The sequence below is a fragment of the Hylobates moloch genome, unplaced genomic scaffold (genome assembly GCF_009828535.3).
Source record: "Hylobates moloch isolate HMO894 unplaced genomic scaffold, HMol_V3 SCAFFOLD_14, whole genome shotgun sequence".
NCBI lineage: Eukaryota > Metazoa > Chordata > Mammalia > Primates > Hylobatidae > Hylobates > Hylobates moloch.
Genome location: NW_026652289.1, coordinates 37,786,956 through 37,810,527, shown reverse-complemented (window position 1 = coordinate 37,810,527; position 23,572 = coordinate 37,786,956). Strand labels below are relative to the sequence as shown.

At 37.9% G+C, this 23,572-nt stretch overlaps 1 long non-coding RNA gene across 3 annotated transcripts in view; it reads left to right on the top strand.

Annotated features, from left to right (window-relative positions):
- Positions 1–23,572, top strand: part of LOC131381174 (uncharacterized) — a 93,189-nt gene that overhangs the window by 35,300 nt on the left and 34,317 nt on the right. Inside the window, exon 4 of one of the 3 annotated variants that reach the window (XR_009209718.1) lies at positions 1,264–1,382. The exons of the other annotated variants lie outside the window; for them this stretch is intronic. This is a non-coding gene — a long non-coding RNA (uncharacterized LOC131381174). Of the gene's footprint in view, positions 1–1,263; positions 1,383–23,572 lie in introns of those variants that run through there. 3 annotated transcript variants of the gene reach the window in all.

Here is a 23,572-nt window from a genome sequence, read left to right as displayed (position 1 = left end):
AGGGACTGGTTTCATGGAAGACAATTTTTCCACGGAACGGGGTTAGGGGGAGAATAGTTTTGGGATGGAACTGTTCTACCTCATATCATCAGGCATTAGTTAGACGCTCATAAGGAGCCCGCAACCTAGATCCCTGGCATGTGCAGTTCACAATAGGGTTAGCACTTCTGTGAGAATCTAATGCTGCTGCTGATCTGACAGGAGGCAGATCTCAGGCAGTCATACTCACTGCCTCCCAACCTCCCATCCCCCCACCCCTCCACCCCTCCACCCCTCCCCACCCCTGTGCTGCCTGGTTCCTAACAGGCCAGGGACTGGTACCCGTCAGCGGCCTGGGGATTGGGGACCCCTGACATATAGCACTTGCTACAGAGTCTTGATTTTTTACAATTATTTCCTATTTGTTTTATCATCCCAACTTAATTTCTAAAAAATATTTCGATGCTTGTTGAACTGCATGTTTGAAACCTTAACCCCCAATGGGATATTATTAGGATGTGTGGCCCTTGGGTGATAATTAAGTTTAGATGAGGTTATGAGAGTGACAACTCCATTATGGGATTAATGTCCTTACAGGAGGAGAAAAGAGACTAGAACTCTCTCCTCCATGTGAGGACACAGCAGGAAGGCATCTATCTGAAAACCAGAAAGAGGGCCTACACCAAGAATAAAATAGACCAGCCTCTTAACCTTGGACTTCCCAACCTCCAGAACTATGATAAATAAACGTCTGCTGTTTATGCCACCCAGGCTATGACATTTTTGTTACAGCAGCCCACACTGGCTAAGACAATGATTCTACTTTATCTTGTCTTTGTAAAGCTTGCGATTTAGTTTTAATAGTGGCAACAACTCACATAAATGTAGTATCCATTTATATATTAATTAATTAAAGTATATAATTACAATAATGGTAAACATGGTATGAATATATTTTGAACAAACTTAACTGACTCTTGGCATGCATCATATTCAAGAAACGTCTTGTTGTAAATTTTGCTGTTAAGCAGAAGTGCACTGGCCCACTGAGTAGTCTCCCTTTCACAGAATTGTATGTACTTATGTTATAATGAGAGAATGGAGAGTGTTTGAGATCCTGTAATTCATTACATGCAGGCTGGTTCAAATCCTCTACTCTGCCTTTGACCTTGGAGATATCAGAGAAGGGAAGACTTTTTTCTCAAAGAGGAAGAGATGGAGCAAGGGAATTGACTAAGTCTATGGGTATGAGGTGGCATACATTTTTCCCCCTGTTCTCAGTAGAGCCAGATGTTATCAAGTGAGAGATGAAACAAGCCTGGAGTGTATCCATGAGACAGGGGAGTGGTCAGACCAGAAATGAAAGTGCAGATTTCAACCTCAAACCTGTGGTCAGGTGGAAGGTAAGTCTTTAGGAAAAGGGAGATAAAAGGAAGTACTGATAAGTAGTATTGATAAGTAGCACTCACAAGAAGTATGTTGGATGGGGCCAGTCCTCCTGTGATGGAGATCAGAGAATTCCCATAATAAAACCTTATCACAAAGAGAGAGTTGAGCTTAAGTGGTTCTAGAAAATGTTCAATGACCAGAGAGAAATTAGGGCAGTGGAGAAAATGACTGGAAGCTGACTTTGTAAGACCACATGATGAACAATTGTGATGAGTTGACATACAGGTCCTGACTTTGGAACCCCTTTAGAACTTTATTTTCCTTTAATATTCAATAATGGTATAGTCAAAGCAAACATGTATGAATTACTTACTGCATGCCAGATAGGATTTTTAAAATTGAAATGCCATTTAATAATTCTGATAATTCCATAAAGATGGTTATAATTATTATTCATGTCATTAATTGATGAGTCTACAGCTTAGAGAGTTTTGAATAACTGAGGTCAAATAGCCTGAAATTCCAACCAAGGTCCCTGACTCCAGAGCCTTTACAAGGAACCATTGCTAGACTTTATATCACCTATGCTTGCATGGACCTTCAACGCTCTGGCTTTGTTTTTAACTCTTTGGATGGTGGGAGGAATAGACGAGCGTGAGGAAAAGAAAAACTGAGAAAAGTAGACCTGGTGGTCATTTGGTACACAGCCAAAGCCATTCCCCTTCTGCCTGGCAGAGAAAGTGGGTTCTAAATTCCTGTCCACTCTGTCTGTGGTCTCCATTAGAGATTCCGACAGTTACTAGATAAAGTTAAAGACGCATGTAGTGATCTCCACACTAATTGGACTATAATGTATAGCCTCGGTCAAGCACATCTTTCCCAGCCCTCCTCTCCGCAGACGGCAATCAAGCCACTTACAGAAGATGCATTGGCTGCTGAGACCCTGGAGTAACCTCAAGCTGCACTGGCCTTTTAGTGGAAAACACAATTAATTCTGATACTGAAGGGCAATTAAAACTGGGGTTAAAATAAAAATCTTTTGGAACATAGAATGTCAAAGATTGGATAGGAAATGTTTTCCCCTCATGTATTTCAGAAGCCCATGAGCATACCAGCCTCTGGTTACTCTGAGTCAAGTTGCCAGATTCTCATTTTATGTCAGTAAACGCAAATTGAAAGGAATAGCAGTGTTAGCTGTGTTGCCATTCTGAAAGGAGATTACTTACATCGACTATTTTTACTAGCATTAGCTTTAAAAAAACATGTGTGCCTGGACACCTGTTACATTCATACACTTGTGGAAACACCTACACAGGCTTTTAAAAACACATGCTCACAACCATGGATAATATGCCATGTGTTACAAGTTGTTCTAGCTAATTTCAGCTCAGAGAAACTCTTCCTAGAAAAAAAAATGTTTTTGTTTAAATAAAAGGACATTCCAAAAGGAGGGAAAGGATGATACTGTTACGCATCACTTACAGAAGCAGACCCTTACTATCATTCGGTAGTTGCTGATTATTTGGAAGAAAAAAAGTGGACTAGTGGCAAAAGGCTGGATGTGCATCCAAGCTACATTGGGCCACTTATTAATAAGGTTTCTAACTACCAGTTAGTCAGTTAGTCTTGCTCAGTTTATTAGTCATATGGGTTTTAAGTGAATTCTCTTTTCTTTTTTTTTTTTTTCATTTTTCTAGTAGGAATTTTTTTTTCAACTTGTAGGAAGTTTTATTAAATGTATATTTAAACAGTGATTTTTAAAATATATATATGCACAGAAATAACCTTTTCCTAGACTGTGGGTTGTCTAATTATGCCAGTGTAATTAGAAAGCAAGAAATGTTGGTGGAAATTCACCTTGATATCATCAGTTTGAACTGGATATTGTAGGTGCTACAATCCAAAAATTTCATGAGATATGTATAAGGAAGTTTTCTGCAGCATTGTTTATAGGAATAGTTAATTCATCCCAAACACTAGCTGATTCCTGAGAACTAGTCTAAATTTTTTATTAGTTAAAAACAATACCATTCAACCTGGGTGACAGAGTGAGACTCTGTCTCAAAAATAATAATAGGCCAGGGGCGCTGGCTCATGCCTGTAATCACAGCACTTTGGGAGGCCGAGGTGGGCGGATCATGAGGTCAAGAAAGCGAAACCATCCTGGCCAACATGGTGAAACCCTGTCTCTACTGGAAATAACAAAAATTAGCTGGGCATAGTGGCGCACGCCTGTAGTCCCAGCTCATTCGGAGGCCGAGGCAGGAGAATAGCTTGAACCCAGGAGGCGGAGGTTGCAGTGAGCCAAGATCACACCACTGCACTCCAGCCTGGTGACAGAGTGAGACTCCATCTCAAAATAATAATAACGATAATAATAATTTAATCCACCAAATTACTATGTGGTCATATAGGGACATAGAGTTTATTAATATTTTACAGTATAAGTAAATGAAGGCACAGCGATCAAATAATTTTCCCAGGATCAAAAAAACAAATAGAAGTAACCAAATAAGGGTTAGACCTCAGGAAGTCTAGCTTCAGGGCTCATACTTCAGGGCTCACAGTGAGAACCACTATGCTGAGTTCTCATTATCGTACGATTGAATACATAGATTTCAGTTGATCATTCAACAGAATACCATTTTGTTAAACTGTAGATTTATCTGCATTACCATAGATTAATCTCAAAAAATTAATACCAAGGAAAGGTAATTTCCAAGAGCATATATTTATCATAAGGTATTCTTTAAAGAACATGTACAACTGTACACACACACACACACATACACACACACACTATGCATTCATATGTAAATAAGTATTAGAATTAACATATATCAACTTCAAAAGAGGGTCAACCTCTTTAGAGGGAGAGAAGGAAGGATGATAAAAAATTTTTTCTTTATAAATAGAGGAATTTGAAGAAAATATAGAAAAATATGAACATCTTTGAAATCTGAGTATCTGATATGTTGTTTTTTCTACATTCATTTTAAAAATATTCCATAGATCAAATTTTAAAAGAAGCAAAGATAATACGTGAGCTCCCTTTTAAAAGCTATTATGCTGTTCAAATGGGGATCATTTATGTTATGATCATCAAAAACAAAGCAGAGGAGCTTGATTTCCAAAATGGCTGAGTAAGGACTTCTGAAGTCCACTCCTCTACAAAAGCATATGAAGTCTGGAATTAATTAAGGCTTGCAACAATCTGAGAAGTGTTTACTGAAGAAGTTAACGGAATGTTAATAAGAAAAGTAAGCTTTTTAGTATTTTAACTTGCCCTAATTTCATCACGCTATTTCCAGACCATAATGGCCTGGAAAACCAACAGTATAATAACTACAGTAGTGATGAAAGTTAAGTAGGCTACTATCCACTTGAAGGCCCAGAAGAGTTTGGAGCTCTCTAAAATCCGCAAGTAACTGTCCCTAGAGAGCAGCACTATTTGACCTGAACGCAGCTTGAGAAAAAGTCCACTTGCCGAGCTTGCTTTTACTTGACCTGATTTGAAACTCACTCTGTGTGAACAGTTCTACCCACTGGGTATTTGCTGAAAAGAATCAGCGGCAATTGATTAACATTACAATTGCCAGAACCATGATATGTGTTAATCTAACAATGCACTGACCGAAAACAACTGATAAGGAGAAATTAAGAAATAATATTGCAAAGGGGTCTTTAAAGAGCTGTAACACATTCCTGGAAATCTCTAAAGCCATGCATACATGCAAGATTGTGGATATTACCTAGGTTGTGTGTATGCTCAGGAAAGACCTGAGAAGGCCTTGAGCTTGTGCCTCTGGCTGACTTTTAGTCTCCTCGCAAAGAAGTGAAGGTTAAGACATAGTGGTAGACTGTCAGAACATTGAAGGCATGCTCAACAGGGCCTCTCAGAAAAGGTGGGGAGACTCATTGGTCCAAGCATTTAAGGTAACCTCTGTCTGCTTATTAGCTTATACTAAATGAACTGAGCAGACATCAGGGGCCACACATGACAAAAAAAAATACAAACTTTAAAGAAACAATCAAGGAAAATTACTAAATAATAACTATAAAAAAGCAGCAACAACAAACCATGGTCGGGGCTAGGATGTGATTTCTAGAAGTAATACATTACAGTATCTTAAATATCTAATTTTCAATAAAAAATTATAAGACACACAAAAATCAGAAAACTACCATCCATGTGCAAGGGAAAAAAACAGAGACTTACCCTAAGGAAATTCAGACATTGAACCTACTAGACAAAGACTTTAAATCAGCTATCCTAAATATGTTCAAAGAACTAAAGAAAACATACACACAAAATTAAAGAAAATATTCAGAAGTATATGTTATCACAAATAAAGATCAATAAAAGAGACATAAACTAAATAAAGAACCAAATAGAAATTCTACATTTGAAAAGTAAAATTAGTGCTATAAGACATTCACTAGAGGAACTCAACACTGGATTACAACTGACAGAATGAAGAAACAACAAATACGTAGACAAGTAGCTTGAGATTATATAGTCTGAGAAAGAAAATTCAAGAAAAAAGAAAAAGAACTGGCCCTCAGAAACTTAGGGACACCATGAAGCATACAAACACATGCATAATGGGGTCTCCAGAAGGAGAGAAGAGAAAGAAAAGGGAAGAAAGAATATTTGAAGATAGAATTCGGTGACTATGATATGTCAGTGTAGGTTCATTAATTTGAACAAGTGTACCACTCCAGTGGAGGATGTCGGTAATGGGAGAGGCTCTAAATGTGTGAGGACAGAGAGTACATATAAACTCTCTGTACCTTCCTCTCATTTTGCTGTGAACCAAAAACTTCACTCAAAAAGTATTTTAAAAATAATAGCCAAAACCTTCCAGATCTGACACAAAAATATTAATCAGCAATGCAAGTAGTTCAATGAACTCTAAGTAAAATAAACACAAACACCTATACCTAGAGACACTTAATCCCATGAAAGCCAGAGTCAAAGAGAGACTCTTGAAAGTAATCTGAGAAAAGCAACTTATTGCATACCAATGATTGTCCATAAGATTAATATCTGACTTTTCATTAGAAACCATGAAGCCCAGAAGGCAGTGGGATAGCACACTAAAAATGCTGAAATAGAAGACTGTCAAGCAAAAAAAAAAAATAATAAAAAAAATAAATATATATATATATATATGTCCAGCAAAACTACCCTTGAAAAATGAAGAATGAAGAGGAGATGAAGAGATTCCTAGAGAAACAAACCATAATTCATGGCCAGCAGATCTGGTCCACAAGAAACACTAATGAGATGACTTCAGGTTAAAATGAAAGGATATTAGACAGTAACTTAAACTCACATGAAGAAATAAAATGCACTGGCAGTGGTAAATCCATACATAACTTTAAAAAACATTACAAATATATTTTCATTCATAATACTTTTCTTATTCTATTTCATTAGACAGTAACAACTCTGTAAACAATCATTATAATCCTGTGTTGACAGGATTATAATGAATAAAGATGTAATTTTTGGCCAGGCTCAATGGCTCGTTCCTGTAATCACAGCACTTTGGGATGCCCAGGTGGGCAGATCACCTAAGGTCAGGAGTTCAAGACCAGCCTGACCAACATGGTGAAACCCTGTCTCTACTAAAAATACAAAAATTAGCTGGGTGTGGTGGAGTGCACCTATAATCCAAGCTAGTCGGGAGGCTGAGGCAAGAGAATTGCTTGAACCCGGAAGGCGGAGGTTGCAGTGAGCTGAGATCATGCCAGCTCACTCCAGCCTGGGCAACAGAGCAAGACTGCATCTCAAAAAAAAAAAAAAAAAAAAGATGGAATTTATATGTCAATAAGAGTGGAGAAGAGAGGAGATGGAGCTGAAATGGAGCATTTATAAGTTGGTATTAATTTAAACTAGATTAAGTTAACATGTTAATTATGCCTCCCAGGGTACCTGTTAAAAAAAGACACAAAAACATATAGCAACATATAAACAAGAAGAAAACAAACAACCCCATCAAAAAGTGGGTGAAGGATATGAACAGACACTTCTCAAAAGAAGACATTTATGCGGCCAATAAACGTGAAAAAAGCTCATCATCACTGGTTATTGGAGAAATGAAAATCAAAACCACAATGAGATACCATCTCATGCCAGTTAGGATGGTGATCATTTAAAAAGTCAGGAAACAACAGATGCTGGAGAGGATATAGAGAAATAGAGACACTTTTACACTCTTGGGAGTGTAAATTAGTTCAACCATTGTGGAAGACAGTGTAGTGATTCCTCAAGGATCTAGAACTAGAAATATCATTTGACCTAGCAATCCCGTTACTGGGTATATACCCAAAGGATTATAAATCATTCTACTATAGAGACACATGCACACATTCATTTATTGCAGCACTATTCACAATAGCAAACCAACACAAATGCCCATTGATGACAGACTGGATAAAGGAAATGTGGCACATATACACCATGGAATACTATGCAGCCATAGAAAGGATGAGTTCATGTCCTTTGCAGGGACGTGGATGAAGCTGGAAACCATCATTCTCAGCAAACTAATACAGGAACAGAAAACCAAACACCGCATGTTCTCACTCATAAGTGGGAGTTGAACAATGAGAACACATGGACCCAGGGAGGGGAACATCACATACTGGGGCCTGTCGGGAGGTGGGAGGGGGATAGCATTAGGAGAAATACCTAATGTAGATGACAGGTTGATAGGTACAGCAAACCACCATGGCACATGTATACCTATGTAACAAACCTGCATGTTCTGCACATGTATGCCAGAACTTAAAGTATAATAAAAAAAGAAATAGACCCATAACAAATGAAGATATTGAATTAGTGATAAAAAAAATTCCACTATGAGAAACCCAGGCCTATATGGACTCTTGAGTGAATTCTATCAAACTTTTGAAGAAGAATTGACACCAATCCTTCTCAAACTCTTCCAAAAAATTCCAGATGAAAGAACAATTTCTAATTCATTCTATGAGGTCACTATTGGCAGCATATATAAAGACCTAAACACTGTAACAAAGTGAAATATGTTCCAAGAATTCAAGATTACATTAACGTACTAAAGTCAATCAATGTAATACACCCTGTTAATAGAGGAAAGGGCAACATCTACATAATCAGCTGAATAGATGAAGAGAAAGCATTTGACAAAATTCAACACATTTTCACAGTGAAAACAACTAACACAGTAGGAATAGAATGAAACTTCCTCAACCTGATAAAGAGCATCTACAAAAACCCCACAATTAATATTACATTTAATGGTAAAGACTGCATACTTTACCTGAAGATCAGGAATAAGACGTAGATGTCCACTCCTGTCATTTCTGTTCAACATTGTACTGGCGATTCTAGCCAGGGAAATTAGGCAAGGAAATAAAGACATCCAGACTGAAAAGAATGAAGTGAAACTATCCCTATTTGCAGATAACATTATTGTGTTTATAGAAAATCCTATGAAATCTGCCAAAAAACTATTAGATCTAATAAATGAGTTCAATAAGATTGTAAGATACAAGCCAATGTAAAAAAAAATGAGTTCCAAAGATGAAATTTAAACAACTCCATCTATAAGAGCATAAAATAATGATATTTAAAAATAACTGTAGCAAAAGAAGTGAAACACTAACACATTGAAAACTGCAAAACATTATTGAAAGAAACTAAGGAAGAATCAAACAAATGAAAAAACACAACACTGAAAGACTCATACTTCCTGATTTTCAAAACTTGCCGCAAAACTACAGTAATTAAGACAGTGTGGTGCTGGCATAGGATAGATACATAGGTCAATGAAATGAAATTGAGTGTACAGAAATAAACCCTTACATTTATGGGGAACTGATTTTTTGACAAGTGTTGCAAGAAAATTGAATAAGAGCAAGAAAATTCTTTCCAACAAATGGGACTAGAATTGCTAGATATCCACATGCAAAAAAAAATAAAGTTGACCTCTTACCACATAGCACATGCAAATGTTAACTCTTACTGGATCAGAAGCCAAATGTATATGTTAAAACTATAGAATTCTTAGAAGAAAGCAGTTATAGAGCTTCAAGACCTTGGATTAGGCAATGTTTCTTTGATATGACAATAAAAGCTCAAGCAAGAAAAGGAAAATAGATAATTGAACATTATAACAATTTAAAATGTGCTTCAAAGGGCGCCATCAGTAATATGAAAAGACAATCCATTGAATGCAAGAATTGAATGCATATTTATAAGTCATATATCTGGCAAGAGACCAGTTTCCAAATATTTAATGAATTGGTTAAACTCAACAATAGAAAGATAACTCAAATATAAAATAGACAAAGGATTTATATAGACATTTCTCCAAAGAACATATAGAAATGGTCAAAAAGTACATGAAACAATGCTTAACATCATTGTTGTTGAAGTCATAAAAATTAAAACCACAATGAGATACCACTTCATACCAGGTACTATGACCATAGTAAAAAATGATGGGCACTAAGAAGTATTGAAGAGGATATGGAGAAACTGGAACATACATACATTGCTGGTGGCAAGGTAAAATAATGAAGCCACGTTGAAAATCAGTTTGCCAGGTCTTCAAAATGTTAAACATAGAGTTACGACATGGCTTCGTAATTCTACTATTAAGCATATACTCAAGAGATATGATAATGTGTCCGCACAACAAATTATGCACAAATTGTTATAGCAGCATTATTCATAATAGCAAAAAAGTAGAAACAATCTGTGTCCATTCTATTGCACGTATACACCACATGTTTGTTTATCTGATGAAAAGATAAACATGTGATGTATACGTGCAACAGAATATTACTGAGACAAAAAGGAATGAAGTTCTGATGCATGCTATAAATGTGGGACAAACCTTAACAATGTTATGTTAGGTGACATAAATCAGGCACAAAAGGCTGTAGTGTTATGTGATTCCACATATATGAAATGTTCAGAAGAGACAAATCCATAGAGACAGAAATTATATTAGTGGTTGCCATGGGCTGGGGGCAGGGGGAATGAGAGGTGACTGCTAATATGTATGAGGTTTCTTTTGGGGGTGATGAAAATGTTCCGAAATTAGCAAGTGCTGATGTACACATCACTGAACTTTCATGAATATACTAAAAACCACTTACTAGTACACATTAAACTGTTACACTCTATGACATGGAATTAAATCTCAATAAACCTGCTTTTAAAAATGTAAAACAGACATGTCTCACATTGAGATGAGATGCCTGTTTATGTTGTCAATATTAATCAAATTAATTGGACAATCACCAAATCTGTCAGCAATCTCAGGCCATGAAGTCACAGTACAGTCATACACCTCATGTTCAACCACAAACTCATGCTACTTTGCAGCGCTTTCAAATGCTTACTTAGGACACAAATGACATGGAGAGCCATGGTATTGTAATCTCCTTGGTATGTGAAATTTCCACAGCAGAGTTGAAGGTAAAGTCTCCAACACTCTGAGGAAATTCCATAATAATGATGAGCTCACATATAAGAAGCTATCATGATTGTTAGGAAGGGATGCAAATGATAAATATCTGAAGCCCCACACCTGTGATAACAACTCTGTCAGAGTAAGGAGACAGTCAGAGTGGTGATTCAAGGTGGCATCTTTTCAAAATCTCCCTCTAAGTGGCTAGGGTATCAGGCATGCATTCTGGTTCAGCCATATATATACATATTTTTTTTTTTTTTTGCAAGTCCACATGGCTTCACTTACCCATTAATGGACGTTTTAAAAACCAAAGTGATAACCTTAATCATTTCTCACTTAAACGAGAGTATGATTTTAACCAGAATGATACCTGTTACAGCAGCAATAGTACTGTGTGGTATTAAGGTTTGAATTCTGACTGTAAGGCCTTGGATCAGTAACTTAATCCTTCCATGCCTCTGTTTACCCATCTAGAAAATGAGACTATTGGCAGAGATGTAGTTGGCATTCACTGTCTCAACTTCATGCTGAGGTCCTTAGTCTAGCTCTTGCAACTGCAAGCTTTGGCTCTCAATACCGTTACCGTATCACTAATTTAAAAACCAAACAGAAGGAAAGGAAAAAAGAAACTATTTAGAACTAATTGATTTTGTTCTATGAGTTCATCTGCCTCCTTCTGCCAGTGTAAAAGGGCTGAGCCTAGAGGGTTATTTTAATAATAAAAAATAGATTAATGCTGCATTATTTTTGATGTGATGCAATGTGATGTTATCCACTGTAAAACGCACATAGGTGACTCCTACCACCAATGTCACTGTCCCACTCCTCAGATTTAAAACACAAATTTGGTCATGTTTCTCCACCCCACCTCCAAACCTTTCATGTCTCATCCTGTCATTAGCAAGAAGTGTATGCCACTGACTATGCCAAGGCTCCATGTCTTTGCTCATGCTGTTCATTCTGTCTGGATTTAGGTGCCCTTTTCTTCTTGCTAGAGAACCCTACTTTTAAATTTTTGGCCAGTTTTGCAATAGGCATTCCAGTCCTGCTGGCTGGTAGATTGCATCTGCTCTTTATTTTTAAATAGACTTTATTTTTTTAAAAAAACTTTTATATTTACAGAAAAAAATAAGCAGAGAGTACACAGTGTTTCCATATACCCCATATTCAGTGTCCCCTATTGTTAACATCTTAGATTATTATGAGATATTTGTCACAATTAATGAATCAATAGTGATACATTGTCATATACTAAAGCCCATACTTTATTCAGATTTCCTTAGTCTTTACAGAATTCTCTTTTGTGTCCCAGGATACCACATGACATTCAGTCCTCATGTCTCCTTAGGCTGCTCCTGGTCATGACAGTTTCTCTGACTTTGTTTGTTTTTGATGACCTTCTCAATTTGGGGCATACTATTCAAATGTTCTGTAGGATGCCCCTCCATGGGAATTTATCTAATATTTTTCACATAATAAGACTGGTTTTATGAGTTATTGTGAAGAAAAATACAGAGGTAAAGGGCCATTTTTATTACACCACATCAAGAATACCTACTATCAGCTGGGCGCGGTAGCTCATGCCTGTAATCCCAGCACTTTGGGAGGCTGAGGTGGGTGGATCACTTGAGGTCAGTTCGAGACCGGCCTGGCCAACATGGAGAAACCCCGTCTCTACAAAAAATACAAAAGTTAGCCAGGTGTGATGGCGTTCGCCTGTAATCCCAGTTACTCCGAAGGATGAAGCAGGAGAACTGCTTTAACCTGGGAGGCGGAGGTTGCAGTGAGGCGAGATCGCACCATTGCATTCCAGCCTGGGTGACAGAGTGAAACTCTGCAATGCCCTCCAACCCCCCAAAGAAGAATACCTACTATCAACATAATTTATGACTACTGATACTGACCTTGACTTTTTTCACCTAGCTGAGGTAGTATTTGACAGGTTTCTCTGCTATCTTTTACTCACTTTTAATATTCAGTTCAAATGCTACCACCTTTTTGAAGTCCCCCTGGATTCCTTCAGCCCCTAGTAAGCTATTTAATCCATTTATTAGTCATTAACAAACATTTGTTAATCACTTACTATGTGTCTGGCACGGTGCAAAGTGCTGAGGATGCAGCAATTTAAACATGCAGTAAATGTTTCATAAAAGAGTAACTACGTGAACTGATGGTTTTAAACAGAAGCAGAATACTTTTCTCATATTAGGTCAGCATTTATGTATTGAGCACCTCTAGTTTATACAGTACTGTGTTAGAAGTGTTAAGGACAACATATATTTAAAATACAGACCTTACTGTAAGGTATAGCAAGGGCTGGCAAAATCCAGCATTCAGGACCAAATCCTGCCTGATGCTTGTTTTTGTAAATAAAGTTTTATTGAAACACAGCCACACCCATATGTTTACATATGGTTTATGATCACTTTGCCCTAGAGCAGCAGAGTTGAGTAGTTACAGCAGAGCCTATATGACTTGCAAAGGTTAAAATATTTACTATCTGATCCTTTAAAGAAAAAGTTTGCTGATTCCTGCTCTCAAGCATTAAAATTCACAATATACATGGAAACTCATAACACTTAGGTACTTGTAAAAATAAAATAGATTTAACTCTAAATGGAAGAGCTAATATAAGAGCTTAATATATTTTTGTAGGCATTATTTGGTTTAACTGTAAATCCAGTGTGAGAATTGATCATCCTGAATGGGAGTCAATAAACACATTTATTAAAGACTTCTTATGGGCCAGGGTAATGTTGAAAGCCAGGGATTTATTGACGAACAAGACAGATCTGTCCCGCTAAGAAGCATATACTTTAATGCTATAGGGCTGCATTATCCAATATGGTAGCCATAGGCACCTGTGTCTGTTGAGCACTTGAAATCTGAGTGGTTTTGATTGAGATGTCTGAAAGCCTAAAATATAATACAAAAGAGATTTCCAAAGAATTAGTGTAAAAAAAAGTCTGAAAAAATGTTAATATTAATTACATGTTTATTTTATTGTACATGAAGATTATATAATAACATGATAATAAAATGTTGCTAAAATAACTTTTACTTGCATTCCTTTCTTTTCTTTTAACTTTTGAATGTGGCTACTAAAAAATTTTAAATCACGTATGTGGCTTTTATATTATGCTTCTTATTGGACAGTGCTTGTCTAAACTTTAGAACTGTGCTGCCAATACAGTAGCCACTAGCTACCTATTGCAATTTAAATTAAATTAATAAAAATTAAATATGCCGTAATTATAATTTTGGTTTCCTGAGTTAAACTAGCCATATTTCAAGTGCGCAATAGCCACATGTGGCTAGAGGCTACCATACTGGCCAGCATAACACAGATATAAATTATTTCCATCATTGCAGAGAGTCTTTAATATGGTTTGGCTGTGTCCCCACCCAAATTTCATCTTGAATTGTAGTTCCCATAATTCTCACATATTGTGGGAGGGACCTGGTGGGAGATAATTGAATCATGGGGACTGTTTCCCTCATACTATTCTTGTGGTAGTGGATAAGTCTCAGGAGATCTGATGATTTTATAAGGGGAACCCCTTTTGCTTGGCTCTCATTTCTCTCTTGTCTGCCACCATGTAAGACATACCTTTCACCTTCCGCCATGATTGTGAGGCCTTCCCAGCCACGTGGAACTGTGAGTCCATTAAGCCTCTTTTTTTTTTTGAGACGGACTTTTGCTCTGTTGCCCAGGCTGGAGCACAGTGGCTCTGTCGCCCAGGCTGGAGTACAGTGGCGTGATCTCGGCTCACTGCCAGCTCCACCTCCCAGGTTCACACCATTCTCCTGCTTCAGCCTCCTGAGTAGCTGGGACTACAGGTGCTCACCACCATGCCTGGTTAATTTTTTGTATTTTTTAGTAGAGACGGGGTTTCACTGTGTTAGCCAGGATGGTCTCCATCTCCTGACCTCGTGATCCACTCACTTCGGCCTCTCAAAGTGCTGGGATTACGGGTGTCAGCCACCGAGCCCGGCCGCCTCTTTCTTTTATAAATTACCCAGTCTTGGGTATGTCTTTATCAGCAGCTTGAAAACAGACTAATACAGTTCTAATGAGCAGGGATGCCCTAGAGGAATATGAAAAAGGCTTCCCATTTTTTTCATTGACAAATAAAAACTGTATGCATTTTTGTGTACAATGTGATGTTTTGAAATATGTACACATTATGGAATGGTGGAATTGAGCTAATGAACATATGCATTACCTCACACACATACCATTTTTGTGTCTCTGTGGTAAAAACACTTAAAATCTACTCTCTTAGCAATTTTCAAGTATACCATTTGTTGTTATTAACTATTGTACAAAGTAATATCTCTTGAACTTATTTCTCCTAACTTAAAGTTATGTCCTTTGACCCACCTCTCCTCAACCCCCAATTTTTTTTTTTTTTTTTCACTGATGGTGATAGCATTCTATTAGGAAAGAAAAGGACTAAAAATAAAATGGGAGACTGATATTGGGCAAATGCATTAACATTTCCTGGAAGTGAATTCCTTCAGGTGTGTGGATCTTTGAGTGACCACATTGATGTGCTTGCATTAAAAGGACCAGGGACAGTCAGCAGATGGATGACCTGGAAGAAAGGGGAGGAACCTCAGGACAAGGAAACAGAAACAAATGCTGCTACACATTTAGCTCTAAAGTACTGTAGGGAACAGTATGACATCTTAACTATGTTTTTTAAAACATATATTTTGGAGTGTTTTGACTGCAGGACCTATATAACTGTGTTGTGTATTAAATGGATGAAACATCTTTCCCTGGACACAGAGGAAAGTCTTTCTAATGGCAGGAAACTATATTTTCTTTATGACCACTTTTAGTTTCAGTAGCAGATATAATACCAGGCCCAAGCCTCACAACCAATACACTAAAAAGGGAGCAGCTACGAGGGTGGGAAAGGAGGAAAAATGTGCTTTAAAAGCAGGAAACAGGCAGCACAAAGACGGATCAGATCTTGCTCCCTGGGTGACAAGATTATGGGTTTTGGAGCGTCAGAGAATTTGGTTTGAATCTTATCTCAACTATTTACTAGCTATGGAATAAAGACATCAGCACTTACTGAGCTCTTACTATATATCAGGCACTTCAGATTGATTATCTCATTGAATTTCCCAAGAACCCTAAGTGACAGATTCTTTAATTATCCCTATTTTACAGAAGAAGAAAATGAGGCTTAGGGAGATTAAAAATTACATTCCAATGAAGAGCACAGACAGGCTTTGCAACCAGCTAGTCAACACTCCACTTCCCATCCTTACATTTCACAGTCTCCCATGGAGCCTTCATCGAGTCAGTTAACCTCTCCTTAGACTCAGTTTTCTCAATTACAAAATAAGAATAAATATATCCACCTTGCAGAGTTGTTACAACTATTTGATCAGACACTGATAAAGCATCTCATTGGGTGTGGAATGTAAATGTTAGTTTACTCCTGCATTCATGAGGTAAGACAAAGTTGATACAATTTGGAAAAAATACATATCTTAGGACAGGGGTCCCCAGCCCCAGGGTCATGAACTGGTACTGGTCTATAGCCTGTTAAGAAATGGGCCACACAGCAGGAGGTGAGCAGCAAGTGAAACTTCATCGGTATTTACAGCCACTCCCCATCGCTTGCATTACCGCCAGAGCTCCACCTTCTGTCAGATTAGTGGCAGCATTAGATTCTCAGAGGAGCACAAACCCTATTGTGAACTGCACTTGTGAGGGATCTAGGTTGCACACTCCTTATGATTCTCTAATACCTGATGATCTGTCCCTGTCTCTCTCATCTCCCCCACATGGGACTGTCTAGTTGCAGGAAAACAAGTTGAGGACTCCCACTGATTCTATATTATGGTGAATTGCATAATGATTTCATTATATAATACAATGTAATAATAATAGCAAGAAAGTGCACAATAAAGATAATGCACTTGAATCAACCCAAAACCATCTCCCTCCCGGTCTGTGGAAAAATTGCTTTCCAGGAAACCAGTCCCTGGTGCCAAAAAGTTTGGGGACTGCTGCCTTAGGAAACAAAGATATTTTTCTCTTGCTCATAAGAGACACAGGTGAGAGTTTCGGCTGGCAGTCAGCCTGCCCCACATAGACAATCAGGGACTGCATTCCTTAGTATTGCATAGTTCCACCATATCTGGGTTCTAGCAGGTGGGAAAGCAGAAGGAAATAGAGAGAAGCCACATGCTCTCTCATAAGCTACACCTGAAGACACATATCATGTGTGCTCATATCCACTGGGGACAGCTTAGATCCTTGCCAAACCTTACTGAAAGTGTGGCTGGAAAATGTTGTCTTGCCATGTGCCCACCTCCAACTCAATTACTGTAGAAGGAAAAATAGATTGTGGTGATTGAAAGGATCATGGTTTAAATTGTCAACAAGTCAGTTTCTCTTTAATGTCCCCTGATCCCTTCCTTTAGTATTTGACTTCCCTCTCACCTCAGTTCTCTCCTCTGCTGGATTCTGGGCCTGCTCATTTTGGGTAGGAGCCCACATGAGGTATCCTTGGGCCTGTTCTCTTTACTCCACTCCAGTGGATAACCCACTAGGTACCTGACACTTTTGAGATGCCCTGATCCACACTCTTGCAGCTCTCCTCAATTCTTTATTAATCAAGTTTTCTGGGTTTATAAGGGCTTTCCAGGCCTTCCAAGGCAGGTTAATATCATAGGAATGTCCCTGGGAATAATCAAGTCTTGAATCTCTGCCAATTACATTTCTAACTTTTGATGACCTTGGCCAAATTACTTAATCTCTGAGCTGAATTGTTTATATTTGTAAAATTGGGATAATTCTTACTCTCCTTTCCTCGTGAGACTTTTTTGTGAAAACAACTGAGATAAAAAATTAAAAAGCGTTTTTCAGCAGGTAACACACTGTTACAACGTTTATTAAAATTTCCCTAATGTAACAGATAAAATAATTATTTGCTCTTTTTTGCTGGATATTAAAGTTGACTCTAATTTTAGCAAAAATAAAATATTCTACATAAATAATAATAGTGTATTATCAATAAATGAAATAAAGTATCTTTGTATGTTGCTTTTTTTTTTTGGCAGAGCAAGATGATGGAATAGAAACCTATACCATTCATCCCCACAGCTAGAACCCAAATTTTAACAACTATCTGCACACAGATAAACACTGTCACAGAAACTAAAAACCAGGTACCAACTCAGCCTCAGTGGAGTAGAGCAACAAGCAGGCTCTTGGAGGCCCTGAGTCCAGGCCTAGGCTCTTGGACAGCATTTCTGGACGTACCATGAAGGGTGAATCCCTGGCCAGTCTGCATTCTCCACAAGCTGACTGAAGAGCCCTTGGGCTCTAAGTGAGCAATGGCAGTCACCTGGCAGAATCCCCTGTTGACCACTGTTGGCTGTGACCACAGAGAAAGGGACCAGCTCAGCCACAGTGGAAAGAGAAAGGAAGAGTGGAAAGGACTTTGTATTATAATTTGAGTGCCAGCTTAGCTGTAGTAGAGTAGAACATCATGTAAATGGCTAAGGTTTTTGACTCCCTCCCAGACAGCACCTCTGGACAAATCCAGGGTCTCGGGGAGCTTGCCTTCCTGAAGGGAAGGGCTTGAACCAGACCCAATGCTGTGCTAGTTTCAGATCTGACCCAGCACAGTCTCAGTGGTGGTGGCCATAGGGGTGTTTACATCAATATACCCCCAGTTCCAGGTGGCTCAGTACAGAGAGCGACTCCATTTGTTTGGGAGAAACTAAGGAAAAAGAATAAGAGCCTTTGCCTGTTAATCCAGAGAACTCTTTTGGATCTTATCCAAGACCACCAAGGTGGTACCTATTCAAGTCTGCAAAAACCACAGCATTACTGGACTTGGGGCCCAAGTCTCTTTGAATACCTGGAAATCTCTCTCAAAAAGGACAAGCTCAAACAAGCCCAGAATGTGAAAACTATAATAAATACCTAACTCTTCAATGCCCAGACACAGACGCACATCAAAAAGCATCAAGGCCATCTGGGAAAACATGAGCTCACCAAATGAAATAAATAAGACCAATCCTAGAGAAGCAGAGCTATATAACCTGTGAGTCAGAGGATTCAAATAGCTGCTTTGAGGAAATTCAAAGAAATTAAAGATAACGCAGAGAAGGAATTCAGAATTCTATCTGATAAATTTAACAAAGAAATTAAAAGAATTAAGCAGAAATTCTGCAGTTGAAAAATGCAATTGATATGTTGTTGAATGCATCAGAGTCTCTTAATAGCAGAATTGATCAAGCAGAAGAAAGAATTAGTGAGCTGGAAGGCAGGCTATTTGAAAATACACAGTCAGGCTGGGCATGGAGGCTCACACCTATAATCCTAGCACTTTGGTAGGCTGAAGCGGGTGGATCCCTTCGAGTTTCCCCAGGAGTTTGAGACCAGCCTGGGCAACCTAGTGAAACCCTGTGTCTACTAAAACTAAAAATTAAAGAAAAGTAGCCATACACGGTGGTGTGCACCTGTAGTCCCAGCTACTCAGGAGGCTGAGGCATGAGAACCATTTGAACCTGGGGAGCAGAGAACCTGGGAGTTGGAGGTTGCAGTGAGCCAAGATTGCGCCACTGCACTCTTGCCTGGGTGACAGAGCAAGACTCTGTCTCAAAAAGAAAAAAGAAAAACAAAAACAAAAAGAAGAAAACACACACTCAGAGGAGACAAAAGAAAAAGAATGAAAAACAATGAAGCATGCCCATAAGATCTAGAAAATGGCCCTAAAGGGCAAATGTTAAGAGTCAGTAGCCTTAAAGAGGAGGTAGAAAAAGAGACAGAGAAACAAAGTTTATTCAGAGAGATAATATTAGAGAACTTCCCAAACCTAAAGAAAGATATCAACACTCAAGTCCAACAAGGTTATAGAACACCAAGCAGATATAACCCAAAGGTGACTACTTCAAGGCATTAATAATCAAAGTCCCCAAGTCAAGGATAAAGAAAGAATTCTAAAAGCAGCAAGAGAAAATAAATAAAGAGCATATGATGAAGTTCAAATACATTTGGCAGTGGACTTTTCAAGTAGAAATCTTACAGGATAAGAGAGAGTGGCATGACATACTGAAAGTGCTGAAGAAAAAATAAAACTTTTACCCTACAGTAATATATCTGGCAAAAATATCCTTCAAACTTATGATGGAGATATAAAGACCTTTACAGACAAACAAAGACTGAGGGATTTCATCACCACCAGACCTGTCTTATAGGAAATGCTAAAGGGAGTTCTTCATTCTGAAAGAAAAGGATGTTCGCAGCCAAGAATAAATCATCTGAAGGTACAAAGCTCATTGGTAATAGTAAGCACACACACAGAAAGACACAGAATACTGTAATACTGTAATTGTGATGTGTAAACTACTATTGTCTTATATTAAAAGGATTATTCATCATGACCAAGGGGATTTATCCCAGTGATGCAAGGATAGTTTGACATACACAAATCAGTGTGATACATTATATCAATAGAATGAAGGACAAAAACCACATGATCCTTTAAACTAATGCTGAAAAAGCATTTAATAAAATTCAACACCCTTTATGACAAAAACACTCAAAAAAACTGGGAACAGAAGGAACATACCTCAACATAATAAATGTCATATATGACAGACTCATAGGTAGGTATCATACTGAATAGGGAAAAACTGAAAGCCTTTCCTCTGACATCTGGATGCTCACTGTCACCACTGTTATTTAACATAGGACTAGAAGTCCTAGCTAGAGCAACCAAACAAGAAAAAGAAATAAAGCGCATCCAAATTGAAAAGGAAGAAGTCAAATTATTTTTGTTTGCAGATGATAGGAGAAGCCTAAAGACTCTACCAAAAAACTATCAGAACTCATAAACAAATTCAGTGAAGTTGCAGGATACAAAATCAACATACAAAAATCAGTAGCATATGTCTATGTCAACAGAGAACAATCTGAAAAAAAATCAATAAAATAATCCCATTAACTATATATAAATTAAATAAAATATTTAAGAATTAATCAAAGAAGTGAAAGATCTCTACAAGGAAAACTATCAAACATTGATGCAAGAAATTAAAGGGGACACCAAAAAATGGAAATATAGTCCATATATATGAATTAAAAAAATCAATATTGTTAAAATGTCCATACTACCCAAAGCAATCTACAGATTCAATGCAATGCCTATCAAAATACCAATTATATTCTTCACAGAAATAGAAAAAAATCCTAAAATGTATATGGAACCACAAAAGATCCAGAATAGCCAATAATCTAAGTAAAAAGAAACCTGGAAGAATCACATTACCTGACTTCAAATTATACTACAGAGATATAGTAACCAAAACGGCATGGAAAGCGCATAAAAACAAACACATATAGCAATGGAACAGAATAGAGAACCCAGAAACAAATCCACACAACTACAGTGAACTCAGTTTTGACAAAGTAACCAAGAACATACACTGGGAAAAAGGTAGTCTCCTCAATAAATGGTGCTGGGAAAACTGGACATCCATATGCAAAAGAACGAAACTAGTCCTCTATCTCTCTCACTATATACACAAATCAAATCAAAATGTATTCAAGACTTAAATCTAAGACCTCAGACTACTAAAAGAAAACGTTAGGGAAACTCTCCAAGGCATTAGACTGGGCGAAGATTTCTTGAGTAATACCTCACAAGCAGAGGCATCCAAAGCAAAAAATGGATATATTGGATTACATAAAGTTAAAAAGCTTCTGGACAGCAAAGGAAACAATCAACAAAGTGAAGATACAACCTATAGAATGAGAGAATATATGTGCAAACTATCCATCTGACAAGGAATTAATAACCAGAATATATAAGAAGCTTAAACAACTCTACAGGAAAAATATCTAATAATCTGATTAAAAAATGGGCAAAAGATCTGAATAGATGTTTTTTAAAAGAAGACATACAAATGGCAACAGGTATATGCAAATCAAAACTACATTGAGACATCATCTTATCCTGTTTACATGCATTTCATTCAGAAGGCAGGCAGTAACAAATGTTGGCAAGGATGTGGAGAAAAGGGAATTCTTGTATACTGTTGTTGGGAATGTAAATTAGTACAATCACTATGGAAAACAGTTTGGAGCTTCCTCGAAAAACTAAAAATAAAGCTATCATACTGATACAGTTTGGATGTATGTCCTCGTTCAAATCTCATATTGAAATATAATCCCCAATGTCAGAGTTGGGGCCTGGTAAGAACTGACTGGATCATAGGGGTGTACTTCTCATGAATGGTTTAGTGTCATCTCCTTGGTACTGTTCTCACAATAGTGAGTTCTCATGAGATCTGGCCATTTAAAAGTATGTGGCATCTCTCCTCTCCCTCTTTTGCTCCTGCTCTGGCCATGTGACATGGCTTTTTCCCCTTCGCCTTCTGCCATGATTGTAAGTTTCCTGAGATCTCACCAGATCCTGAGCAGACGCCACCATCATGCTGCCTGTACAGCCCACAGAACCGTGAGCCAATTAAACCTCTTTTCTGTATAAATTACCCCATCTCGGGTATTTCTTTATAGCAATGTGAGAATGACCTAACACACTTATGATCCAACAATCCCACTGCTAGGTAGATACCCGAAGGAAAAAATCAGTATGTCAAAAAGATGTCTGTACTCGGCCGGGCGCAGTGGCTCAAGCCTGTAATCCCAGCCCTTTGGGAGGCCTAGGCGGGCGGATCACGAGGTCAGGAGATCGAGACCATCCTGGCTAACACGGTGAAACCCCGTCTCTACTAAAAATACAAAAAATTAGCCGGGTGTGTTGGCGGGCGCCTGTAGTCCCAGCTACTCGGGAGGCTGAGGCAGGAGAATGGCGTGAACCCGGGAGGCGGAGCTTGCAGTGAGCCGAGATCGCGCCACTGCACTCCAGCCTGGGGGACAGAGAAAGACTCCGTCTCAAAAAAAAAAAAAAAAAAAAAAAGATGTCTGTACTCTCATGTTTATTGCAGCACTATTCACAATAGCCAAGATGTGGAAACAAGCTATGTGTCCATCGACACATGAATGGATAAAGAAAATGTGGTACATATGCTCAATGGAGTACTGTTCAGCCATAAAAAATAATGAGATTCTGTCATTTGCAACAACATGGATGGAACTGGAGATCATTATAAGTGAAATAAGACAGGCAGAGAAACACAAACTTTGCGTGTTCTCACTTATTTGTGGAAGCTAAAAATTAAAACAATTGAACTCATGGACGTAAAGAGCAGAAGAGTGGTTACCAGAAGCTGGGGTGGTTAACTGATACAAAAATAGAGAGAATGAATGAGTTATAGTATTTGATAAAGCAACAGGGAGACTATAGTCAAAAATAATTGTACATTTTAAAATAACAAAGAGTATAATTGGATTGTTTGCAACACAAAGGATAAATAGTAGAAGTGATGTATACCCCATTTACCCGATGTGATTGTGATATACTGCATACCTGTATCCAAATATTTCATGTACCTCATAAATCTATAAGCCCACTATGTACCCACAAAAATTAATTTAATAAAATGTAGTGTATTTAATTTAATTTGCAGAAAAGAATACAGCATTATTACTTTGCTTTACATCTATTTGAGGATATTTCAGTGCATTTCTTCATTATTTGTTATTCCTCTCTCCATTGAAATGCTCACCCTTTCATACTTGCTTTTTATATACCTGCTGGGGTTTTTTTTTGTTTTTTCAGTTTTTT